Raw genomic sequence first — 24,584 nt, 5'->3', positions numbered from 1 at the left:
ATTTAGATTTCATTTACTTTATGTTCGCTTGTTATTCCCGTATATGGTTCACCATGAGAATGTAAAATTTATTAAGTGAAGGCTTTGGAGTCAGCCTCACAGAGGTCTGTTTAGATGATGACAACTTCACAACTACAATGCTATTTTGTGCAGTGAAAAACAATTTCTTGAAAATGAAGAAAAATGTAAATGACTCCTGTAAGGAAATTAAACTAATGTTAAGTACTAGAACACAGCTGTTTTGTGTGCCATACCTATGCAACCATGTCATTAAATTCAAATCTCTAATTAACTGACTTCTGTGTCTTGTTCAACTTTGAAATGATTCATTGAAGTCATTTGCAGAAACAAGTACACTTATGAGAAAAAAAATATATTCCTGACCTTTTCTCCCTTTGTATTTTTTCCTACCTTATTACTTTTTAACACTGACTGACTGGCTAACACAATGATTCAGAATTAAGACATATCTGACGCTCCAAAGGCCATCTGTCTTATTTCTCAGCTTTAGATCCTGTATCAACAAAAGATTCTATAATAAAATAAGAAATACTAAATAATATTAAGTCATGAAAACAGGTTGCTGAAACTTGTGGAAGATAGTCTAATTAATTTTACAAAAAAAGTGGATGAGCTTATTTTGGTCTGACCGAGAAGCTCAGCTTCTATTTATCAAGAAATGTTAACATTTCAATTTAATTAAACAAATATTGACTGAGCATCTACCTATTAGAGAGGTAGCTGTTATGCAATAGATTAAAAAAAAAAAAGGCTTTGAATAAGATAGAATTTACTCAAATTCTAATTTTAAATTAACTAACTTTGACAGTTAATCTCTCTGAATTCCATTTTGTTTATCAATAAAGGTCATTATAATAAGACCAACACCCTGGTTGAAAAGTGAAATAAAAATTGCTTATATATATGTACCACTATGGTATATTTATTATAATATCTACATAATAAATGATAAAAATATGTATTACTTTTCATGGATACCCAACATCTTAGAATATGCTTTCTATGTATTTTCAATTTCCCACATTATGTGGTCCACATACTATGATAGGAGCAAACAAATTTCAGTTCTTAGACACTTGAACCTAAGGATGGACGTATGTCCTAGGATCCTGCAATAAGATAACTTCAAGGGAGACTTGGATACAGATGTGAACAAAGTGAGGAGGTAATCTCACATGGGGGTTTTTGATGTGGCAGAGGTGAAACTTTTGTATCCAAATCTGAGCATCCGCATTGCTGAGTGATGAGAGCAATGTTTCCTCTATAGCTCTCCATGGTGTGATAAGGTTTTGTCTTGGCTGCTTAGCTTCAGAGCTTGGCTTTCTGAGCTACCTAAATTCCTTCAAGAAATTCGTCTTTTGCTTAAACTAGCCACAGTTCATCTGTTGTTTACAATGACTAACCATGCTATGAGTCGGAATCGACTCGATGGCAATGGGTTTGGTTTTTGGAACCATAACTGACACATGTTATAAAAGGTCCGATTTTGGTCCTGAACTTTGATACTCTATGAACTGACCCAAACCCAGCAGTACCAACATCAGCTGGAAGATTATTAGAAATGAAGACTATCCAAACCAACTGGATCAGATCTACAATCAGAACCCAAGATCCCTAGGAAATTCATGTGCGTATGAAAGTTGTGATGCACTGATCTAGAAGACAGATATTCAGAATTTTAAGATACAGTCATCTGGTATATTTGACTTTATTTCAAAGATTTAGAAAGTAATACTACTAATAGTTTTCCAATAGTTTGGAGACAATCACAAGAAGTTATAGTACCATCTATGAAAAAAAATGGTAGATGATCTCAGTACTGTCTACCAAAGAAAAGTATATGCTAAATCTAGAGTAAGGCCTTATGTGTTATTATCAAAGGAGAAGAATTTTATTCCTTTAATAGCACTTCATAGTCTCCTCAATTGGTGAAGTCTCTTTTATTTAACATTAAAAAGTTCTTTGCTTATAAATTTATGAAATGAACATTATTGTTAGGTGCTGTGGAGTTGGCTCTGACTCATAGCTACCTTATGAAAATTTACCTGGTCCTACTCCATCTTAATGATCATTGGTATATTTGAGTCTGTTGTTTTGGCTGTTGTGTCAGCCCATCTCATTGAGGGTTTCCTTCCTTTCAATGACTCTCTACCAACCATGACGGCCTTTTCTAGCAGTTGATCTTTCCTGAGACTTGATGAGGTGACCAGTGTTGATGAGCTGAAGTCTCATCATCCTCACTTCTAAGAAGCATTCTGGTTGTATTTTTTCTAAGACTGATTTGTTTTTGTTTTTTTTTTTTTTGACAGCCCTTATCCAAGGTATAGAATGAAGATCAAAGAAATTGATTGTGTTCACGCCTTAATACAGGACCAATAAGCTCATAAATATTTTAAATGAGTAATGCCACAAGCAAATATATGAATATACTTACATTTGCTTGAAACCATCAGTAAAAAAGCCCCCTTGAAAACTAGACAAAATAATCTAATAAATGCAAAACAGTGAACTGAGGAGATAGCTCTTTTTTAAATAAACAACTCTTTACTGCTTTATGTTCTTACATGTATCTTAATACCAGATCATTTTTGAGGCATATGATACGTAAAAGGACAAGTTAAAATATTTTTGTTAAAAAACAAATAATATTTTTTGTTTCTTTTCCCAAAGAGTTCAAGTTAAAATAAACTGACATTATGTCAGAATGGATTACAACAAACCAGGATAGTCAACTAACGGCACCCTTGCTGGAAAAACAAACACAAAACAAGCACACAAGCAAATCAACACTAAAAATGTAGGCTACATTTAGAGTATAGTGTCCATTATGATGGGAGTTTTAGCCTGGTTTCCTAATGTTCATGTTAACAAAAATCAATAAGAACACTCTTACTGATCCTGAAGTGGAATGAGTGAAATGAACAGGCAAAATGAATATAAATATCTAGTGAGCTTGTTGTCTGAGAAGGATAGAACACTCTCCAAATCAAATGATTTTATTGAGATTACTAGTGATTCCAAAATACCCTTTCTCAACACATGGAGATACATACACACTTAGATATCCATGTCTTCCTTTACATTTAGAAAGATTTTCAATCTTTTAGTGCTTCATGTTGGAGCCCTCGTGGTGCAGTGGTTAAGCACTCGGCTGCTAACCAAAAGGTTGACAGTTCGAACTCACCAGTCCGTACTTGGAAACTCTATGGGGCAGTTCTACTCTGTTCTATAGGGTCGCTATAAGTCAGAACCAACTTGATGGTAGTAAGTTTTTTTTTTTTTCTTTTTCCTTTTTTTTTTAGAGTGCTTAATATTAAAATGGAAACAGCTCTGTAATCAGTTATTAGTATGTTACAACAAGTCCTTTTAGGAATGGGCCAGGAGGAGAAGTACTAGGGAAAAAGGGATGTCTTAACATCATCCTTTCTGAGTTTTATATCATGGTATTTATGATGTATTATGACATTGCATGAAGTTAGAGTCTGCTTCTTTTCCTCTCCAACCTCCCAATCACAGCCCTTGATGCTGATGTGATGTTGAAAACTTAACTGTATAGCCATGATCATTACTTAATATGAGTGTTTGGAGCAAATATGGGGGGAGGGGAGGAAAGAAAACTGGAACACATTTCCTGTCCTAAGTCTGAGTCCGACCCAGGAGGAAAATTCTCAAGAAGAACTTTGTTAGCTTCAAGATTCTCTAGAGAATCTATTCTGCTAAAACATAGCATGGCTTCACAAATTTTGCCCAAGTAATTGTAATTGGGCCAAATTCATTTACACACTAAGTCCTTTATCTCTCTACTCGAAAAAGAAGTAATTCAATTAGTCTCTAAGTAGCTATGTAGCTACACGACTTTGAAGGAAAGCATTGAGTTTCTTAGCTAAAATCTGAAATAGCATTCTATAATAGCTTAAATGTTTTAGTGGTCCCAAGAATAACAGAGGAGAAATTTAGGAAGAGATTTCCTTGGCGTAATTAGATGAGTTTGCCATTAATTTTACCAGCTGATCCTTAGTTCCACAAAATAAGCTATTCTTTAATACTGGTATGTTCTAGTGTCCTTGTTGATTTTTTATTCACTGGATTAATTATGTTAAATCCATTTTTACTCCTTACTTTGCATTATTTTAGAAAGTGGGGCAAGGAACAATTCTTTAACTTTTATATTTCTTTCTGTCAAATATTATCGTAATTTGAATGCAAAGAATTGCAAGTTAATACGGAACTGGAAGCAAAGGAAAAATGACCTCTGAAATTTTTAAATCCTGCCATTCCCTTTCCTAAGCCTTTTCTCTTCTTGGCTGTCTAGAAGAGTTGTGAAAAAAAATTAGGATTATGAACATGTTTTGTAAATCAAACTAACATATATATTACTTGATATTACATTATAAACAGACCTGGTGGACAGTGGTTAAAGCACTTGGCTGCTAACTGAAATGTTGGCAATTCAAACCCACCAGCCCTTCTGAGGGAGAAAGATGTGGCAGTCTGCTTTCATAAAGATTATAGCCTTGGAAATCCTATGGGGCAGTTCTAGTCTGTCCTGTAGGGTCACTATGAGTCAGAATTGACTTGACAGCAATGTGTGTATTATATTTTACAGGGATACTGTAAAAATGGCTTAAAGACAGTGTCTGACCTTCTCCAACCCCACCAGGGGGAAGGAGAACTAAGATCAACAGCCCAAGGCTGACTCCCACAAGGCAGAGGCCAGACAAGCCTCTTTCTCTACCCCGTTATCAATTGGGACACCAACTGTTCCTCCCACAGCACTCTCTACTTCTCTGCTGGGTTTGATAATTCATTGCAGTGGCCACACAGAACTCAAGGACCATGCTCACAATTATGGGGTTTATTATGGAAGTAATAGTTACAATTCAGGCTTAAGATCACTCAGGATACAGTTCTTCCATCAGGATATCCTCTTCCCAGCTGTGCTCTCAGGCATGCCCCTCCCTGGCCCTCAGTCTCTGCCCAGAGGCACTCAAATTTCTCTCTTCCTGGGCCGGGAAGCCCACCATGTTGTCTCTTGCTGTTGGGTCTCTGCTGCTGGGTCTCTGCTGCTGGTCTCTCCTTCCTTGGTGGTGGACTCCTCCCCTCTGCTCTGGAATTGGCTCTTTTTTAAGGCAAAACTGACAAATTCCCTTGGAAGGCCACAATTGTCCTACCACACAATCACTTGGGTAAGGGTTACAAGACCATGACTAGAAAGGCCACACACAAAAGTAATTAATCCACCACAGATACCTAGATATTAATGTGCTAAAATTTCAATATTTCCTAACTTTTTAACTCATACAAACTTTTATACTGTTAGCCTTTCCTTTCCTCTCTCCCACAGATTTTCTAAAAAAGTTGGCAACTGTCTTTCCCTCTACTCCAATTTGCTAATCAAGCACCTGGAACTGTTTCAGTGCAGAATGTTTTTTATATTTTCAAAAATATTTTATACGTTCCTTATGTTTTCTGTAAATCTTCAGCAATAGTCTTGATAAAAAAAAGTTTTATTAGTATATGGCAATCACATTTTGTGCCAAGTATGCTTTGCCAAAGTCTTTGCATAATTTGAATCTCTTGCAATTCAAGACAGATCATGACAAAAATAGTGAATATTGTTGTCGAGCAGTATATAGAATAGTGTGTCTGACATTAACATATGCATATTTACAATTCCTTCATGATTCCTCAGCTTTGGAATTACACTAACTTTGAAAATTTTTACATTATGAGGATTCTTATTATTTTAAACTTTGTTGATCAAGTGAGATTTATTAACATATCGTTTTTCAAACTTGTAAAAATATGACACCCTTAAAATAATATTCAAGTGTGATATGATAAATAAATAAATTAAATATATATTTGATTATTTGAATAAGGTTCCTTTTTACAACCAAAATCATGATAGCATAAAACTATCCCACAAGCTTCTATTCTTGTCATGATGGAATACTTAGTAACAGACTAGCTCTTCTGCTACAAACAACTATAAGATTCACAAAAATTTATGAAACAACTTGTGGTAGGCAGAGTAGTGACCTACTGAAGATCTATACCCTGATCCCCAAAATCTGTGACTATGTTACCTTACGTGAGAAAAGGGAGTTTGCAGATGTGAATAAGGCTATGTACTTTGAGAAGGGAGGTTATCTTGGATTATCTGAGTGGGCCCAAACTTATCACATAAATCCTTAAAACTGGAGAACCTTCCTAGGCTGGGTCAGTGAGATAAGATAGAAGAAGAAGAGAGAGAGATGTCATGTGTGAAGCACTTGCCCAATTACTGCTGGCTCTGAAGATGGAGGAAAGGGGCTATGAACCAAGGAATGTTAGCCACTTCTAAAAATGTTGGAAAAGGCAAGGGAATAGATTCTCCTCTAGACTTTTAAAAGGAACACAAAAAGGAACACAGCCATGCTGACACCTTGATTTTAGCCCACTGAGACCCTTAAGACCTATAGAACTATATGATAATAAATTTGCATTATTTAAACCAATAAGTTGGTGGTAACTGGTTAACACAGTAACAGAATACTAATACAGATTTTGGTGCTTGGAAGTGAGGTGGTATTGAAAAAAATACCTAAAATATGAAAGTAGTTTTGGAATCAGGCAGTGGGCAGAGGTTAGAATGATACTGAGGAATATGATAAAAAAAAAAAAAGGTAGAGTGCCTTGACTGTTATGCCGTTAATAGACATGTGGATATTAAAGTGAGGACTCAAAAGGAAATGAGGACCATGGTAGAGAAAACCTATATTATTTTAGTGAAAGCCTAAATCACCATGAACTATTATTAGATACATGGACATTAAAGACACTTTTGTAAAGGGAGCAAGGAACATATTGTTAGGAGCTGGAGGAGAGTCCCTATGCCTGTCCCACTATGTTGCACAACAGCAGAAAGCTTAGCACAGTTATGTTATGCATTTATGTGGAAAGCAGAATTTGTAAGCAGTGAACTTGGGTATTCAGCTGAGAAGATTGCCAAGAAAGTGTGTCTTGATGCTTAAGGTAAAATGCAAGAGGACAAAAATAAATTGAGAAAAGAAATGTTAAACAAAAAGAAACCAGGACTTGATGACTGAGAAATTCTCACCCATCCAGGTTTGCAAGAGGTGCCAAATTAAAAGATTCACTTTCACAAAAAAGTGTCCTAGAAAAAAAGTCGAGGGTGTGGTGGTTCAACTTTTTGGTAATAACTCTAAAAAATTAAAGGTCAGAATACTCAGTTACACAAACATCTCTTTGAAGAGATTAATGGTGTGACTCATAGATTGCCTCAGCCGTCTCAGCAGAAGCCAAAGATAGAGAGGGGATGATCTATGAGAAGTCTGTGGATGAGCCTCTTATTTATTATACTTAATGCCCATGACATACATGGGAGAGCTACAAAGTTTTTGAAAAGTTAATATCATCAGAAACACTAACATTATCATCTTAGACAGAAAGGGACAGAGAGAATAGCAAATAAAAGAAGGCTCCTAAATCCTCCAAAATTATAAAGGGACAAAAGAGGATGAAGAAAAATACTCAAATGAAAACACATGCTAACTTAACTGGAAAAGGAAGGGTGTCATAGAGGGCAGAGCCATGTGTCCAGAGAGCAGAGATCTATGCCTAGATAATGAACCCATAGATCCACAAGATTAGTCCCAACCTTTAAAACCTAGTGGCATTTGCCTGCCTAGGTTTTGAAATTACTTGGGACCAGTGACTTTTTTTTCCTTACGTTTTCTTCTTTTTTGAACTAGAATGTCTATAATGGATAGTTTATGCTTGTCCCACCATTGTATTTTATGAGACAATAACTTATTTCTTTAGATTCGTGGGTCCAAAGATGGAGAAGAATTGTAACCCAGGATGAAACATACTCAAATTCTCATCCATATCTAATTTAGATAATGTAGATAATGATCATTGGGACTTTGAATTATTTAGATTTAGATGAGATTTGGGGCTTTGCTTTAATGCTGTAATGAATGAGACTTTAATGGACCTTGGAATGAGGTGAATGTATTTTCATATGATATAGATGCATATCTTTGAGGGACAGAGTGTGGATGTGATATACAGAATAATGGTCTTGAAATATGTCCTTGCTTTAATCCCTGGAACATGTGAATATTTTACAGTATATGATAAAAGGGACTTTTCGTATGTAATTAAGGGTATGAGTATAGATGATTAAGGGTAATTTAAGAAGGGTGATTATCCTGGATTATCTGGCTGGGCCCAATCTAATCATGTGAGTCCTTAAATGTGGAGAACCTTTTCCTGATTGGTCAGAGTGATGATACAGAGGTAGAAGAAACAGATGTGAGTATTTGACCTATCATTTCTGGATTTGAAGGCAGAGGAAGTGGGCTATGAGCCAGAAATTGTGAGTGTCCTCTAAAAGCTGGAAAAGGTAAGGAAATGAATTCTCCACTAGATCTCTGGGAAGTAATGCAGCCCTGCTGACATCTTAATTTTAGCCCAGTGACATCTGTGTTGGATTTTTGATCTACAGGACTGTAAGATGATAAATTGTATTGTTTAAGCCATTAATAAGAAAAAGTATTTTCAGCCATTGGACAACAGGCAGCTCATTGCAGCAACTTCTGATAGAAGGGAAACACACAAAATGAGGCCCATGATCTTCTAGGCTTTCTGTCTGAAGGCAATTTGAAGACTGTAGCCCATAGATGTAGACTCAAGCAGAGCACAATTGTCTTGTTGAGCTGAGTAAGCTGTGTTCAGTGTTTGGAGCTACTGAGATAGTCAGGGCAAGGTATCATATAAAAGCAAGACGCTCAAAGAAATCTGATCCAGAAATCTGCATGAGGTCCCTTAAGTCTTTAATGAATTACTAAATTGGGCATGTGCAGGTTGAAAATCCATGAGACCTGGCACAGAACAACTACTAAGGGGTTATGCTCTAAATACAAGTTCTGGAGGTCATAAAATTCTGAACACATCAGATTTATGACTAGTCAAAGTAAAGAGACATCACTGAAGAGTCAATATTCAATAGAAATATTAGAAAGGCAACACCTTAGGAGAAGGACTACTCTAACATTAGAATTAAGATTACTCTACATGTGCCCTAAAAAGCTTAAAAACGGTACTTAGAAGTACAAATTTACATTACTAGTAAATTAGCAGGTGCTTATCAGAACAAACTCAACACTCTTTACAGAAAAATATCAAAATACAGACTCTCAACAACACAACACCTATGATATTTAGCATAAAATAAAATAAAAACTTACTTGATATGTGGAGCAGGAGAATGTTACTCATAACAGGGAAAAACATCAATCAATTAAAATAGACACAGATATAGCACAGATGTTCAAATTAGCAGACAAAAACTTTAAAAGAGTTATTCTAAAAATATTCATGAATTTAATGGAAAGGATGGGCACAATGAGTAAATAGATTAGGAATATCAATTGAGAAATGAAACTATTTTAAAAAAATCAAGCAATTAAGTGGAAATGTTAGAATTGAGAAAAATCAATATCTAAAAGAAAAAAAAAGTAGCCTGATGAGCTCAATAGCAAATTAGAAAATGCAGAAGAAAAGATCAGTGATCTTGAAGACAGCGAAATACAAGGTATCAAAACTAAAACACAGAGAGAAAGAAGGCTAAAACACTGAACCAAATCTCAGTGATCTTTTGGACAATACTAAGTGTTATAACATAATTAATTGAAGTCCTAGAAGGAGAAGAGGAATTGCGGCAGAAAAACATTTTAAAAACGCAGAAAAATTTTCAAATTTGTGGAAATTTTTCAATGTTAATATCTAAGAAATTCAAAGTCCCCAAGCATTATAAACAACATCAACATGCGTTACAGAGTAGAACTACTCTATAGGGTTTTCTTGGCTGTAATCTTCACAGAAGCAGATTACCAGGCCTTTTCTCTGCAGCACTGCTGAGTGGGTTGGAATTGCCAACCTTTAGGTTAATATCCAAGAGCAAACCATTTGCACCACCCAGGGACCAAAATGTCAATGTTGTTGTTGTTACTTACCACTGAGTCAATTCTGACTCATGGAGAAGTAGAGGAAATGAAATGGAATAGAAAAAAAAATTAAAAAGTATAGTTAAATAGTTTTAAAAATAATTAAAAACAGTTTAAAAAAGTAAAAAGATAAGAAAAATAAAACAAAACAAATAAACACATCCCAGATGGACCAAAGAGAAAACAAATAGCCATTTTTAATACTTAAACCTAACCATATGGATAAGATAACTTTTTGTGACACTTGTATCTGTGACAAGGACCAGGTCTGAGGCATGGAGAATTTGTTTCAATCTCGTAACAGTCAAAAAATCCTTTGGAGTACAATGACAATGAAATTTGTTTGCCATAGCTCTCCTTGTGTTGTGTCTCTAAAAGGTACATGTGCTTTCTTGTAATGTGGATTCCTGACGATTAACTGCTAGGCACCAATCCAGAGCACTGAATAAATAAACAAGAGGTATTTTGTGGGTTTATGGTTTCAGCTCCTTCTTGTTATTCTGAAGCTTGTATAATTTATTAATAGCAAGAGCTATAAATATCTGGGTATAAAAGTAACTGCTTAGACTACAGTGTATAAATGGGCTGAACTCCTCCACCATCATGAGTTGTCAGACTCAATAGACTCACTTCACATAAGTGTTAACACTAGACTCACTGGTAGTACGTTAAAATGGACAAAAGAAACATACGGTGTCATATGAGGGAGTAGTCAAAAGCTTACCTGCCTACACAACTGGGATTATCTTTCATATTTTAGTTTTATAGTAATTGACATCTTTTGTTGCATTATATTGAGGAAATATCATTAAAAACAAAATTTCCTGCCAACTTAAACCCTCCACAAAGGTTGAAGAGAGAAAAAAAGTATATATTTATATATACATATTCATATATATATATATAATAAGCATTAAGCTAGAATGGGATGGCCATTGCAAGCAATCCACTAAAGAGATTGCAGGCAGAAAGAAATCTACGTCTCTATAATAACCCTTTCATATAGTCAAACAGATGCAACACATTGCATATATGTTCTAAAGATAAACAACTAGTTCTTGGGAGGATTTGACAGTACTATTTGTCATCATAAATTCACCGCATACTGGGGTGGCCATTTGCATTTGCTAATTGCCTTTATCCAAAGGAAAAATAAATGTCTTGTATATTTATGGAAAGAGATTTGAAACTCGGAGCCAGGTGACCTCTAAAGTTAGACTCTTACCCTTCCACTGAAACTGGGAGAAAGAGGTGCTATCTTCTTAGCTGATTATATTTCAAAGAGATGGCTAGTAGAATATTGAGTAAACATTCATGAGTTTTAAAGTCTCTGGTGGTGCAACGGTTAAGCACTTGGCTACTCACCAAGATGTTGGCCATTCAAACTTACCCAGCGGCTATGCTGGAGGAAGACCTGGTGATCTGCTTCTGTAAAGATTACAGCCAAGAAAACCCCGTGGGGAAGTTCTGCCCTGTCACATGGGGTTGCTATGAGTTGGAATCAACTTGCTAGCGCTCAAAAACAACAACAAATAATAGGGACTTATTTTGCTTTTAAAAAGATTTCCACACACTTCAGAAGTCCCTTGTTGGTATAAACAGTTAACACACTCAGCTACTAACCACAAAATCCTCAAAAGAAAGACTTGGCAATCAACTTCCAAAAAATCAGCCACTGAAAAGTTCTACTCTGACACACATGGGATCACCATGAGTCAGAATCGACTCTACAGCAACTGGTGAACTGGTTAACAAACACTTCCAACAGGCAGAGAGACAATTTATAACTGCAAGCTTTCTACAGTAAATAACCTAAGAAAAGGGAGGTGCAGAGGTCTCTTTTTTTTTTTGCACCAGGGAGAATTGACCTTTTTTTTTTTTCCTTATTTTTAATTTGTATTTGCCCTTAAAATTAAATGTGAACTTTGACATACACTTAAGGCTTAATCACTGTTTTAAAACATTGAATCTGAAGAGGCTCAGCCTCTATAACATGTAGTGACCTGGCCATAAAAATTAGCTTTGGATAACACTTTTTCCTAGGAAATTGCCCCAAATTCTATCATTGACTGCTTCTGTGTTCTTCTCTGTGCTCTGGAATTCCTGATTCCTTTTTCTATTGAGCTTGTCATATGTTCTTTTGACCCAGTCTATTCTAAAACTTATTGGACTCCACTTTCTGGATTTCTTCTTGACTCGTGTATCTACATGATGTTTGAATTTCATTACCTCTAGGGTCTCAGTTGTGGTATTATGTTACTTTTATCACCATGGAACTCTTCTACCAGGGCTAATCAATACTTCCTGCCAAGAGACTATTAATCAGAATGGAGCAAGAAATCTAAAGGTGGGTGAGAGGATAATGTCAGACTTGAAAAGAACACAGTCAAGTACGGATGAAGGTATTAGAAAAAAAGATAAACAGAAAGAGTTAAGTAGGAGTTCTGATCAATGCTAGAGGCCTGGGTAAAACTGACCCCTACAACTGAAGTGGAAACTCTTAAAAATTATGTCAGGGTTGGACCCACTCAAAGCTCCAAGGATTTTCTGATTATTGTATCAGCACCTTACCAAAATCATTATTATAATTAATTTGATAGGATGACATTTAAGAGGGAGGTAGAGTGGAAAGTAAAAATGTACCTTAAGTTTCCTTGCATTGCTGTTTTGATGTCAAGAGCTTAAGGGAATTTGTAGACATAGACAAACTATCTTGGCAGGGAGCTGAGAGGATAGAAATCATCCTCCAACAGATTAATTACTAGATTCTTCCCTGGCTGTGAAGAAAGGGAGAGAGAGACAAAAGAGTAAAGACAGAGTGAGACATATCTCGAAATTCTTGTACCCTACCTCCCAGTCATGGCACCATGGAAATGGCGAGACCCATGAGAGATGACTGTGGTATATTACGCAAGATGGTATATCACGCAAGTCTCACATATGGCATGAAAGCAACAATACAGTCATTTCCAACCCCCATGTATGGTATGGAGGCAGCAATAGAATGGTTGAAACTGATGGAGCATGGAAGAATGGAGTGATGGACATTTCAGCAGCAATGTAAGTGAAAAACAAAGACCACATACCTCCAGTTACTCAAATTCCTTCCAAGCATTTGCACTGAGTTAAATTTGGACTATGGTAATACTATGAAAACTTGTTATCAGCTGCCTTCAGTTGATCCCGACTCATGGAGATCACATGTGTATAGAGTGAAACTGCTCCATAGGGTTTTCAAGCCTGTGACCTTTTGGAAGTAGATTGCCAGGCCTGTCTTCCAAGGTGCCTCTGGATGGGTTCAAGCCACCAAGCTTTTGGCTAGTACTGGAGTGCTTAATCATTTCCTCCATCCAGTGACACTTCCATGAAAACTAAGCCTTGTATATCAATGCAGTTAATTGTCCTGTCATCCTGCCAGGTTGGAAGTGTTGGTCAAAATGAAAATTAACTTGTTTCAATACAATGTAAAAATTGCCTATGTTTCACACCTTAGTTTGTGAGTACATATTCCTATTTGTGACATGAAAATTTAACGAGTGCTTTGGGTAATGTTTTGTGCTAAGAACTTTGCATTGCAGTGTCTCATTTAATCTCCACAACAATCTTTTCTATGAATTTTGTACCATTATTTTAAATTGTATAGTCCACAGCACAAGGCAATCTCTAAAAATTATATCCCCCATATTTTAACCTTGATGTTGGTCTAATGAGAAACTTGAGGCTTAGAAAGGTTAGTAACCTGCCTAAGTGGAACGAAATCTAGTTCTATCAGTCAGCCAAGTTGGTTTTTCTCTTTGTGCACACTCTACTCTACCATAATGTATTGTCTCCCAGGCTGTGCAGAAATGAGCAAAAAGTAAGAAAATTTTCTTTCTGAAGAAGGAAAAAAGCATATCAAGTTGATGATATTTCTCAGGAAGAGGATTGCTTGCTGAGAAGGACTACTATGGAAGAAAAAAGCAGAATGTGTGGAGTTCATGGCATTAATTCATGTTTTATCTCTATTTCTTTAGTCCAAATTGCTCTATGCATGAGGGTGAATGCTTAAGAAAGTATTTCCCAAAGTATGGTCTTTGGAAAGTCACTATTTCTACAGAATAGTAATAGGCATAACAAAAGTGATTCCCAGGTCAGCATAAGTTAAGGAAATATTGAGCATAACAAGTTTAAAACGCGTGTGTATATGGTGGGGGGTGGGTGTCCTTATTTTTTAGAATTCACAATACCTTTAATAACTGCAGGAACTCTCAGAAGTTTTAATTAACATTTCAGTGGAAATCTCTTAGGGTGGTTATAATTTGAAGCATTTCTTACACTTTTCTGAGCTTGAGTTTTAAAAATATTTAAAATCTATTTGTTGGTTTATGTATGCTTAGGTGCATATATGCCTTTACATATCTATGTATGTATATATTACTTGTTCGTTTTATTATTTGCTAGGTACCTCAAGAGAACTATTGTAACAGAATGTATTTTAAGAAAAATTGATCTGTGACTCTGTCTCCCTGTCTCCTAGGGAGCCATTATTCGACATGTCTAATCCTTTTCCTTTGCTCCTTATCTTTGCTCCTGGACACAAAGAGTAAGGCCTTGGGTAACTGGTACCTACATTCCCACCTAATCCTATTTTTAGGTCTTAGTGAATGATTTGGACTTTTTACAATAGTGCACAAGCAAACACGACTGACTTTGATACCTGTGGACTTATTTGTGTGGTATTTTCATCTGACCTTAAGCAAGTTAATCACTCTGAAGCTCACCTTGCCCTCCTAAAAATGAAACTCTGAGCTAGAGTAACCTAAAACTATCTTTTACCTCTATAATTCTTATATTTTTAAACTCCACTAGAGCACCAGCCTGCTAGTAGCTTCAGGAGTCTGTCATCAATAAATTAGCCTCCATGGTAAATTTGTTTTTCCCAATATTCAGGGAAGTTTGTTTGTAACTCTTTGTAACTAATTAAAAATATGGAACTATGATAATGAGAACGACTGGCATGGTGCTGAAATCCCCACATTCAATTAACACCATATTCTTTTTAAGAAATAATACCTGAAGGTTTTTAAAAATGCCATTTATTTATGAAAGACATAGTTTTTTCTTGTGGTTTAGAAAAGCAGACTTAGTGCATCTCTCCCCACCCTCTCCTCTTCGAATCCTCATTCTCCAGAGAATGGCAGCCATCTTGCACAGACCTATTACTGTTGCCCGTGAATTTTCCTGAGGTCATGTTTTTCTCTTTGTGCACACATTTACTAATCTATGAAAACATATTTCTGGAGAAGAATATCTAAAAGGGAACATCGTGATATGGATCAATAGCTTTAAAAAGAGACTAATGGGAAACCACAGAAAATGTCAATATGAAAACCCTTATCAACCATACACGAAGCTGTTTAAGGAGTAAACTTTGCCTTCAGGTCCTTTAACCCAGTTGTTCATTAACTCACAGGAAATGCCAGACCCAAGGGATAGTATTATTTTTATCAAACTTGGTCTTTTGCTTTTCCTTCCAAAGTCTACAACATCTCTATTTTACTGAACTGCTTCTAATAAATTATATTTTTTTGGACTATACATTTTCTAGAAAGTAATAAATTGTGTCTAACAGGAAAAAATGGAATTTATTTTAAATGCTGTCTGAAGGTTACAATCTTATTAAAAGTCAGCGAATTTGAAAAATGTTAACTATGCTACATATGACAGCTCCTGCATTATGCAGCACACCGACATTCAGTAAGCTATTGCCACTCTTCCTGCAAATATTTCTATTCAGAAAAACCACGCAATGCAATTTTATTTACTGAGCATGTCATTATTGTTTCTAAGAATGTTTGACATCCTTTTTGGTTTATAATTTATTACTTTTTACAAAAGATCAATAGAACGATAAAAAAAAAATGAACTGGTGAAATGTAATATTCGATGATATGCCTATGTTTTCCTTTTTACCAAAAAGTGGTGTCCTATTTCTCTTGAATACTATAGATCACCTCCGTGTTTAACATTTGGTTCAACTGAGTAAAGACAGTCAATATTTGGTAATATTTTGAAACTGGTCCCTAAGCTGGACATGTTTTAGCATCTTCCAGTGTTTTATATGAGAAGAGTCTGAGCAGTAGTGATAGCTGATAGCACTATCCTGTATCAATCTACTTTTGCATTTAACTCCTGAGCTGTGTTCCCATGATTGCAACCTTGAGCAATGGGCTTTGGGATGTATTATCAATAATAGAATGTACACAGCACTCCAACTTGTAATTACAGTGTGTTATGTATACTTTCCCTATGCTCTCAGGTCACATCTGATTATGTAATGTTCTTAAATCACATTGTGTAAGGCACTATTATGCATACTTTTATAATGCTTTTTTAAACTGTTATGATATTTCTATGCTTTTAAATACCTATGTATAAGTCACTTACAATGTGAAGAAATTGAGAATTTCTAAGCTTAGAAATAGAAATATATGTTTGTATAATGCTCATTAACAATTCACTATAAATCATTAGAAAATTGTTATAACCTTGAAAATAGATAACAGAAGTATAAGAAGTAGATTGTAAATAACTTCCCTAAACTGGGCTGTGCACCTGCACTCTGGGATAATGGCATGTAACATTAATCAAATTTCTATAAATTAACAAAACTTAAATATGTCACTAATCAATTCCCATAATTTTTAATTAACTAACTTGGCCTTGAAACATGTAATAAACAAAAATATAAATATGTCATGTAAGAATTCCCTAACTGGCAATAAAACATAACATAAATTAAGAAAACATAAATATGTCATGCAGCAATTCTTCAACTGACAACAAAACGTACAATTATAGTTGAACATGACAGCACACAGGGTATATAAACCCGTGGATTTCTACTCATTTTCCAAGACAGAAGCAGAAGTTCTCTCTGACTCTTTGTCTGAAGACTGAGAAGCCTTCTGAGATACTGCTCGCCACAACCAACCTCAGACCCTAGGTACGGGAGAACCTCCTCTGAGTTCGAGCGGTGGTCAAGTCTACTCCTCGTGACCACTCATTAAAGGTAAAAACTTGAAGTCTAAATATTTGAACTCTAACATTTAAACTAACGTTGTAGTTGTTAATTCTGATTCTCTGATGCTAAATGAATGGCTTGAGGTTTTACTTGCAAGTCTTGCCAAGACTACCCTGGAATAAACTGAACGAGTTTATGCATGACAAACTTGAACGTTTCTTTATTGATTCTTAAGATAAAATCCTCCAGGACACAAAGGGTGTTACGTTTTTATCTTATTAACTTGTAATATGAAATCTTAGGGTAAATACTTTCAAATGGTATGTACTATATTCTACAACTGCTTTTGACATGGCTTTGCCAAGAAAGAGATGGGTATTTTACATAACATTTAGTATCTCCTTGTATAACACCTCTTGCATTTGTAATTGTTCCCCTGCTTGTCTCTTTAGGGTATTACGAAGTAGTCCCTAGTACTACTTGGGTGACATCAAGAAGGCGAACAGTTTTTAGATTCTGGCTGAATGGTAAAAAGAATACTTTAAAAACGCTTAAAAGAGAGAGAGGGGTATTTACAAATAGGTTTTTATGAAAACATATCGACTCTGTTCAGAGGTCTCATCTATCGGTAAGAAGAAGGAATGGGACATGACCATCAGTTTTCCAATGAGTCCATCTTCAGATATGAATGCTTTGAAAGTAATTCCAAATGTAGAGAAATGAATAGATTATTTATTCTGCACTTATTTGCCATTCTTATGATTTTAGGCTTGGTAGGTAGGATCGTTTTCTATAGCTCATGTATTTTTTAAATACTCATCTCTCAACCTTTTATCAATGCATTTGAATTACAAAAAATATTTTAGTATCATTACTGAGGCCTAAGTGTATTGAATATTTATTCATTCTAATTAAGCTTCTCTGAAGATGTAAGATAATAGGAAACCATAGATACCATACCTACTTATTGGGCAGGAGAAATGATTGAAATATATAGTCAAGGGAAATTAAAACAACACAAGAGATGTCCTTGTGGAGAAATGGGAGCACAGATAAGCATAGCTTGTGGCTTATCTGTGCTTATCTGTAATCAGATGGGGTGGATCCAATGCAAACAAACGTTCACTATATATGGAATGGAACAATTACAGGCAATCAAAAAGAGATGTCACGTAAAACTAACATTTGGAAAACTACAGCTTGTTTAATGTTTTTTCAGCGGAAAAAAAGTTAAAATTATAAAGTTATAGGTTAAACAAAAAGGCCAATTGCTATATTTTTGTATTTCCAATCTATGAGTTTTATAGGCTTCTGACAAATCGGATTTCCAATTGCTACCTTAAGTTGTAGTAAATTCAAAATTCTTTTTCTTTTTTGTGCTAAGTATCTTTAACTTGAAAGAGCTCAGAAAGAGTGGCAGAAGTAAGACTATTAGTTTTGCAATCTCATTATGCAAATTGAAAAACCCATTCCTTGTAGTATTCAAGTCTCTGCAGGCTTTAGTGGGCCCTGCAATTGAAGAATAGGATATTTGCATTTTTCAATTCTAACACCCTAGAGTACCAGAATGTCTGTGCTCATAACCTTAATGAGTAAAAATAAATGTTGGTATTAAATTGGTTTAAAAATATGTTTAAGAAATGAGAAGGTAGAATTCTCCTAACCGCTTGCTCATTAATTCATTGTTTCATTTATTTACAAATATTTATTGAGAATTTTCAAATAACACAGTTTGAGGCACTAGGGATACGAAGATCTTTATGACTCAGAGATGCTCAATATCTAATTAAGAGGATCATTAGTAAACATTCGATTACAAACAGAGCATGGGTGGCACTTGAATAGAGGGAAACCAAGTCTGCTATGGTTTATCCTAGAGGATAAATCCTGTGGTTTATCCTATGATTTATTCTGTGGCTTAGCCAGGAGGCAATGTCCACTAGGCAATGCATTGATCTGACGAGAATGATTTGGAGGTCAGTAACATCCTTCAGGGCTCACTTCCTACCCTGCCTCTTTCTCCACCAGGCGCCTTTTTTAGACTTCTCCAACTTGGATTTAACTCTGTCTTCTTTGCCCCCTCACAATACTTCTGAAGAACTAGTATTTTCCCAGATCATCCAACCTGTGTCATATTCAAAGTACAACTTAATAGTACAACACCTAATCTCTACCTTTTTTTTTTTTTTAATTTTTGCTTTGGCTGAAAAAAAAAGGAAGGTAATTTCTGTGGTGTCTCGTACCTGACAACTTCTTTTTGTTGCCAAATTATTGATGGGGCTCTCCCTGGCTTGCTGCCCTAGGAGAAATTGTCAGGAGAAACCAGACTGTTTGAAAAAAACTCACTGAGAAAGTATAACTGTTATAATTACTTTTGCCTGAAGTGATTCTCCTTCACACCCAGGACTCCTTTGCCTTGGACAGATTATAGGGTTCTGGTCACAAGAATCTACTGTGACTCTTTGTTAAAGGCTAGAGGAAGTGTCCTCACAATATATCTGCCACACTCTGTATGACACGGACTAATCTATATGTGTACCCTTGGTTGCTCTGCTCACATTTTGCCAGCAAGACAGACCTCCCTATTGACATTTTATTTTGCCAGTCTTGTTAGAGATTCTGTACATTGCTCTCCACTTGACCTCAATGATTGGTAACTTAACTTCTCTCAGTATCTTCTCAGAGTTTAAAGAATCTCTAGACCTACGTTGAAGGAAGGAGGTGGGTCAAGAAAGAAGGGAAGAGGATACCACACCTTTCTAAGGTCTTCCAAGCACTTCTTATCTCCTGTGCCTGCCCCACCTAAGAATCTACTCATTTTACATTCATTCTAGCTAGGCCTTAGGGTAGATGTAGCTTCTCTTCTCAAATATCAAACCACATCACCCCATTTTCTTCAGCAGAATTTTTTTTGGGTAGGGTAGGCAGAAAACATAGAAGAGATAAGCTAGCATACAATCAAAATATAATTCTATTTTTGTTTATATTTTCTAACCATTTTATCAGTCAAAAAAATTTTAAGTCTTCCGGGGCAGGCACCCTTTGTATATTTGTGTGTACCAAGTCGTATTACTACTGGCTGGGTCAGACATGGAGTACCCAATAAGCAAAGTAACCATGTGATTAGGGCATCAACAAACCAGGGGCACCAGTTGTCCAAAACAAAGACCCATAGATGCCAAGCAGACAGGACACAAGGAAAAACAAATGCACAATGATGATTCAAGAAAGACTCGATTTATTATCCTTATTATGTATGGGAGTAGGTACTGTTCCACAGCTTAATTGTGATGAAATCATTGAAGAATCTGTAAGAGCAGAGAACAGAAAGAACTATTTTTAATTACAACATGTTAGCAGCAAAAGATCTATCTAAAATAAAATATAGTAATTTGTTGCAATATTTGTTTTCTAATCATTAAATTTTCTTTTATAACATATTTTCATTTGTTCATTTATAATTTTAGTATTTATTATGAAACAAGCATCAAAATTGAAGCATAAGTCATTTGAAACAAAATTGGTGAAAGTCCATTTTTCCTTGTGGATGATCAACAGAATTTTACATTGTTGAAACAACTAAGTTCATTGGCTCAATTTCTTTATTGTAGAATATGAGAAATATTCTTTTGTGGAAAATGTGGTATATAGTAAAAATCTTAGTACCCTTCATCCACTAAAAATTTTATAATCGTTAATCTCATTCTGCCAAAATGGTATATGCCACTTTTACATTCAATAACTAATATTATAGTCGCATTTAAAAAAGGAGTTATGTCATGGATAGCTAAGATACACACACACGCATATATATGTACATGTACATATCTAACTTACATATTTCCTTTGAGTGCATGAGCAAGCTGAAAAGGAGGAACCACAGATTATCAATTTTTAAGGCCCTCACATGCCTAAATCCGGCCCTGGGCTGGTAGTATATTTATTGATACTTATACCTATCTAAAAGGAGCTCTGGTGGTGCTGTGGCTAAACCCTGGCTGCTAACCGAAATGTCAGAGATTTGAATCCACCAGCTACTCTGCAGGAGAAAGATGTGGTAGTCTGCTTCATAAAGATTACAGTCTTGAAAACTGGTAGGGCAGTTCTACTCTGTACTATAGGGTCACTATGAGTCGGAATTGACTCAATGGCAATGGGTTTGGTTTTGGTTTTATCCCTATGTAAGGAGACCTGGTGACACAGTGGTTTAGTGCTTGGTGGTTAACCGAAAGGTTGCTGGTTCGAACCCACCAGCTGCTCTGTGGAAGAAAAGTGTAGCAGTCTGATTCTGTAAAGATTACAGCCTTGGAAACCCTGTAGGGCAGCTCTACTCTGTCCTATAGGATTGTTATGAGTTGAAATCAACTTGACAGAAATGGGTTTATCCCTATTTAGGTGTCAAAGCCTCAACAGCACCAGGCTCTGAATTTATAGTCTATGGCCCTCTAGGGGGATTGACAGGTAATATGGACCATATACAGATGTTCTGTTTTACAAGTCCTGGCATAGCAGAGACTGTTATAACCATCAGTATCTGTCACAAATCCTAATTTAGATCTAACAGTAACTAGAGCTGGAGGGTTTATTTACTATCTTATGTTGTGTATTTCTTGTGTCAAAACTTGATTTGCTTCATCTGTAATACAGAAAGGAATTCCCTGGTACTTTGATTAACCTGGGTCATTTTTATAATGCAGAATGTCTCAAAGGCTGACAATCAAGTTTTGTCTTGTGTTGTTTTTGTTTACGAAGGTCCTAGAAGGATGACACACACCCAGGACAAGTTCTCAGGGTCAGTGTATGCAAACAACAGCGGTGAGAAAGCAAAGGCTCTTTTTCTCAAGTCTTATTCCCTTAAATAGCAAGTATGACATTGTCTCAGGACAATACAGTCATACCAGGGATATTTAGATTTTTTTTAAATTTTATTGTGCTTTAGGTGAATGCTTACAGCTCACATTATCTTCTCATTCAAAATTTATATTTAAATTGTTTTGTGACATTGGCTGCAATCCCCACAATGTGTCACCACTCTCCCCCTTTCTCTTTACACCCCACGTTCCCCGTGTCCATTTGTCCAGTTTTCCTGTCTCTTCCTTCCTTCTTTCTTGTCTTTGCTTTTTGGCAGGTATTGCCCATTTGGTCTCACATACTTGATTAAACTAAAAAGAATGTTCTTTACGTGTGTTATTCTTTGTTTTATAGGCCTGTCTTAACTTGGGCTGAAAGGTAGACTTTGCAAATGGCTTCAGTTCTGAGTTACAGGGTATTAGGGGCCACAGTCTTGGGGTTCCTCCAGTCTCTGTCAGACCAGTAAGTCTGGTCTTTTTTGTGTGTGTGTGACTTTTGTTCTACATTTTTCTCCTGCTCTGTCCAGGACCCTCTATTGTGACCCCTGTCAGAGCCCTTGGTGGTGGTAGCTAGGCACCATCTAGTTCTTCTGGGCTCAGGCTGGTGGAAGCTGTGATTCATGTGGTCCATTAGTCCTTTGGACTAATATTTTCCTTGTGTCTTTGGTTTTCTTCATTCTCCTTTGCTCTGGAGAATATTTAGATTTTTAACTTCTCAAAAGATAGGTTCAAATCAGTGGTTCCTGAGCAGAACAGACATTAACTCATCATAACCTTAGAGTTATTGCAAGACGTACATGCTAAAATTCATATGCATATCCAATTTTTCTCTAATCTGAGGGAATATTAAGTCTTACATACATCTACATTATAATTTTAAAGTGTAGCTAGACACTGTTGGAATTAATAAATTACACATATATTTAAAATTATTATCCAAATATACATTATGGACAAATATTGTCATGACTAAAGTCTATTATTATTGTATGTGGGAATATGAAAATGCTTTGATATGAAGGAAGGGTCTTCATTCTGAAAACTTTAGAAATTCTTAACCTAAGTAATATGCACACTCCTATACTTGTGATAATGGATAAGACAAAAATGGAACCATTGTCTCTTTTTTATTTTCTAGAAAGAACTTCTTTTTGAAAATATTAACTTTGAATAATATTCTTATTCTGCTCCTACTATTTCAAGCCCCTAGGTACTGAACAAACAATTATATGTCTGGAACTGTGAAAATAGATTTACACATATCATCTTATTTATGCCTCACAATAACCCTGTGATGTTGCTGTTCTTAAGTGCTGTCAAGTCAGTTCTGACTCATAGCAACCTTAGCTACAACAGAAAGAAACACTACTCAGTCCTGCACCATCCTCACAATCGTTGTTATGTTTGAGCCCATTGTTGCAGCCATGGTGCCAACCCATCTTCTTAAGGGTCTTCCTTTTTCACTGACCCTCTACTTTACCAAGCATGAAATCCTTCTCCAGGAACTCCTGATAACATGTCCAAAGTACCTGAGACAAAGTCTCACCATCCTCCAATCTAAGGAACATTCTGGTTGTACTTCTGCCAAGACAGTTTGTTCGTTCTTCTGGCAGTCCATCGTATATTCGATATTCTTCACCAACACCATAATTCAAAGGGGTCAATTCTTCTTCTGTCTTCCTTGTTCATTGTCCAGCTTTCCCAAGCATATGAGGCAATTGAAAACACCATGGATTGGGTCAGGTGCACCTTAGTCCTTAAAGCTACATTTTTGCTTTTTAACACTTTAAAGCCCCCATGTGTCTGTCAGTTTGTCGTATTGTGGAGGCTTGCACGTTGCTGTGATGCTGGAAGCTATGCCACCAATACTCAGATACGAGCAGGGTCACCCATGGCGGACAGGTTTCAGCTGAGCTTCCAGACTAAGACAGACTAGGAAGAAGGACCCAGAAGTCTACTTCTGAAAAGAATTAGCCAGTGAAAACCTTATGAATAGCAGTGGAACATTGTCTGATATAGTGCTGGATGATGAGCCCCCAGGTTGGAAGGCACTCAAAAGACAACTGGGGAAGAGCTGCCTCCTCAAAGTAGAGTTGACCTTACTGATATGGATGGAGTCAAGCTTTCGGGACCTTCATTTGCTGATGTGGCACAACTCAAAATGAGAAGACACAGCTGCAAACTTCCAATAATAATCTGAAAGTGGAGTGTACAAAGTATGAATCTAGGAAAACTGGAAATCGTCACAGTGAAAAAGAAGATGCTCAAAGAGATGGATTGACACAGTCGCTGCAACAATGGGCTCAAGCATAACAATGATTGTGGGCATGGCACAGGACTGGGCAGTGTTTCGTTCTGTAGTACATAGGGTCACTATGAGTCGGAGAAATGAAGACATTCTCAGACGAAGAAAACAAAGAGAATTTTTTGTCAGTAGAGTAACCATAAAAGAAAAGCTGCAGGAAGTTCTTTAAACAGACAATAAACAATAAAAGGAACTTTGAAACATCACAAAGCAAGAAAAGAACACTTTAGGGGAAGATATCGGTAAATAATATCAGATTTTCTTCTCCTCTTGAATGACTTAAGTTATAGCTGATAGTTGAATTAATGTTTTTAGCGCTGTCTGATGTAATTCTAAATATATGCAGAAGAAATATTTAGAAAAAATATAATATAAAAAAAGAGTAAAGG

This window comes from Trichechus manatus, unplaced genomic scaffold, assembly GCF_000243295.1.
Source record: "Trichechus manatus latirostris isolate Lorelei unplaced genomic scaffold, TriManLat1.0 scaffold00346, whole genome shotgun sequence".
Classification (NCBI taxonomy): Eukaryota; Metazoa; Chordata; class Mammalia; order Sirenia; family Trichechidae; genus Trichechus; species Trichechus manatus.
Note: the sequence above shows the minus strand (reverse complement) of the source record.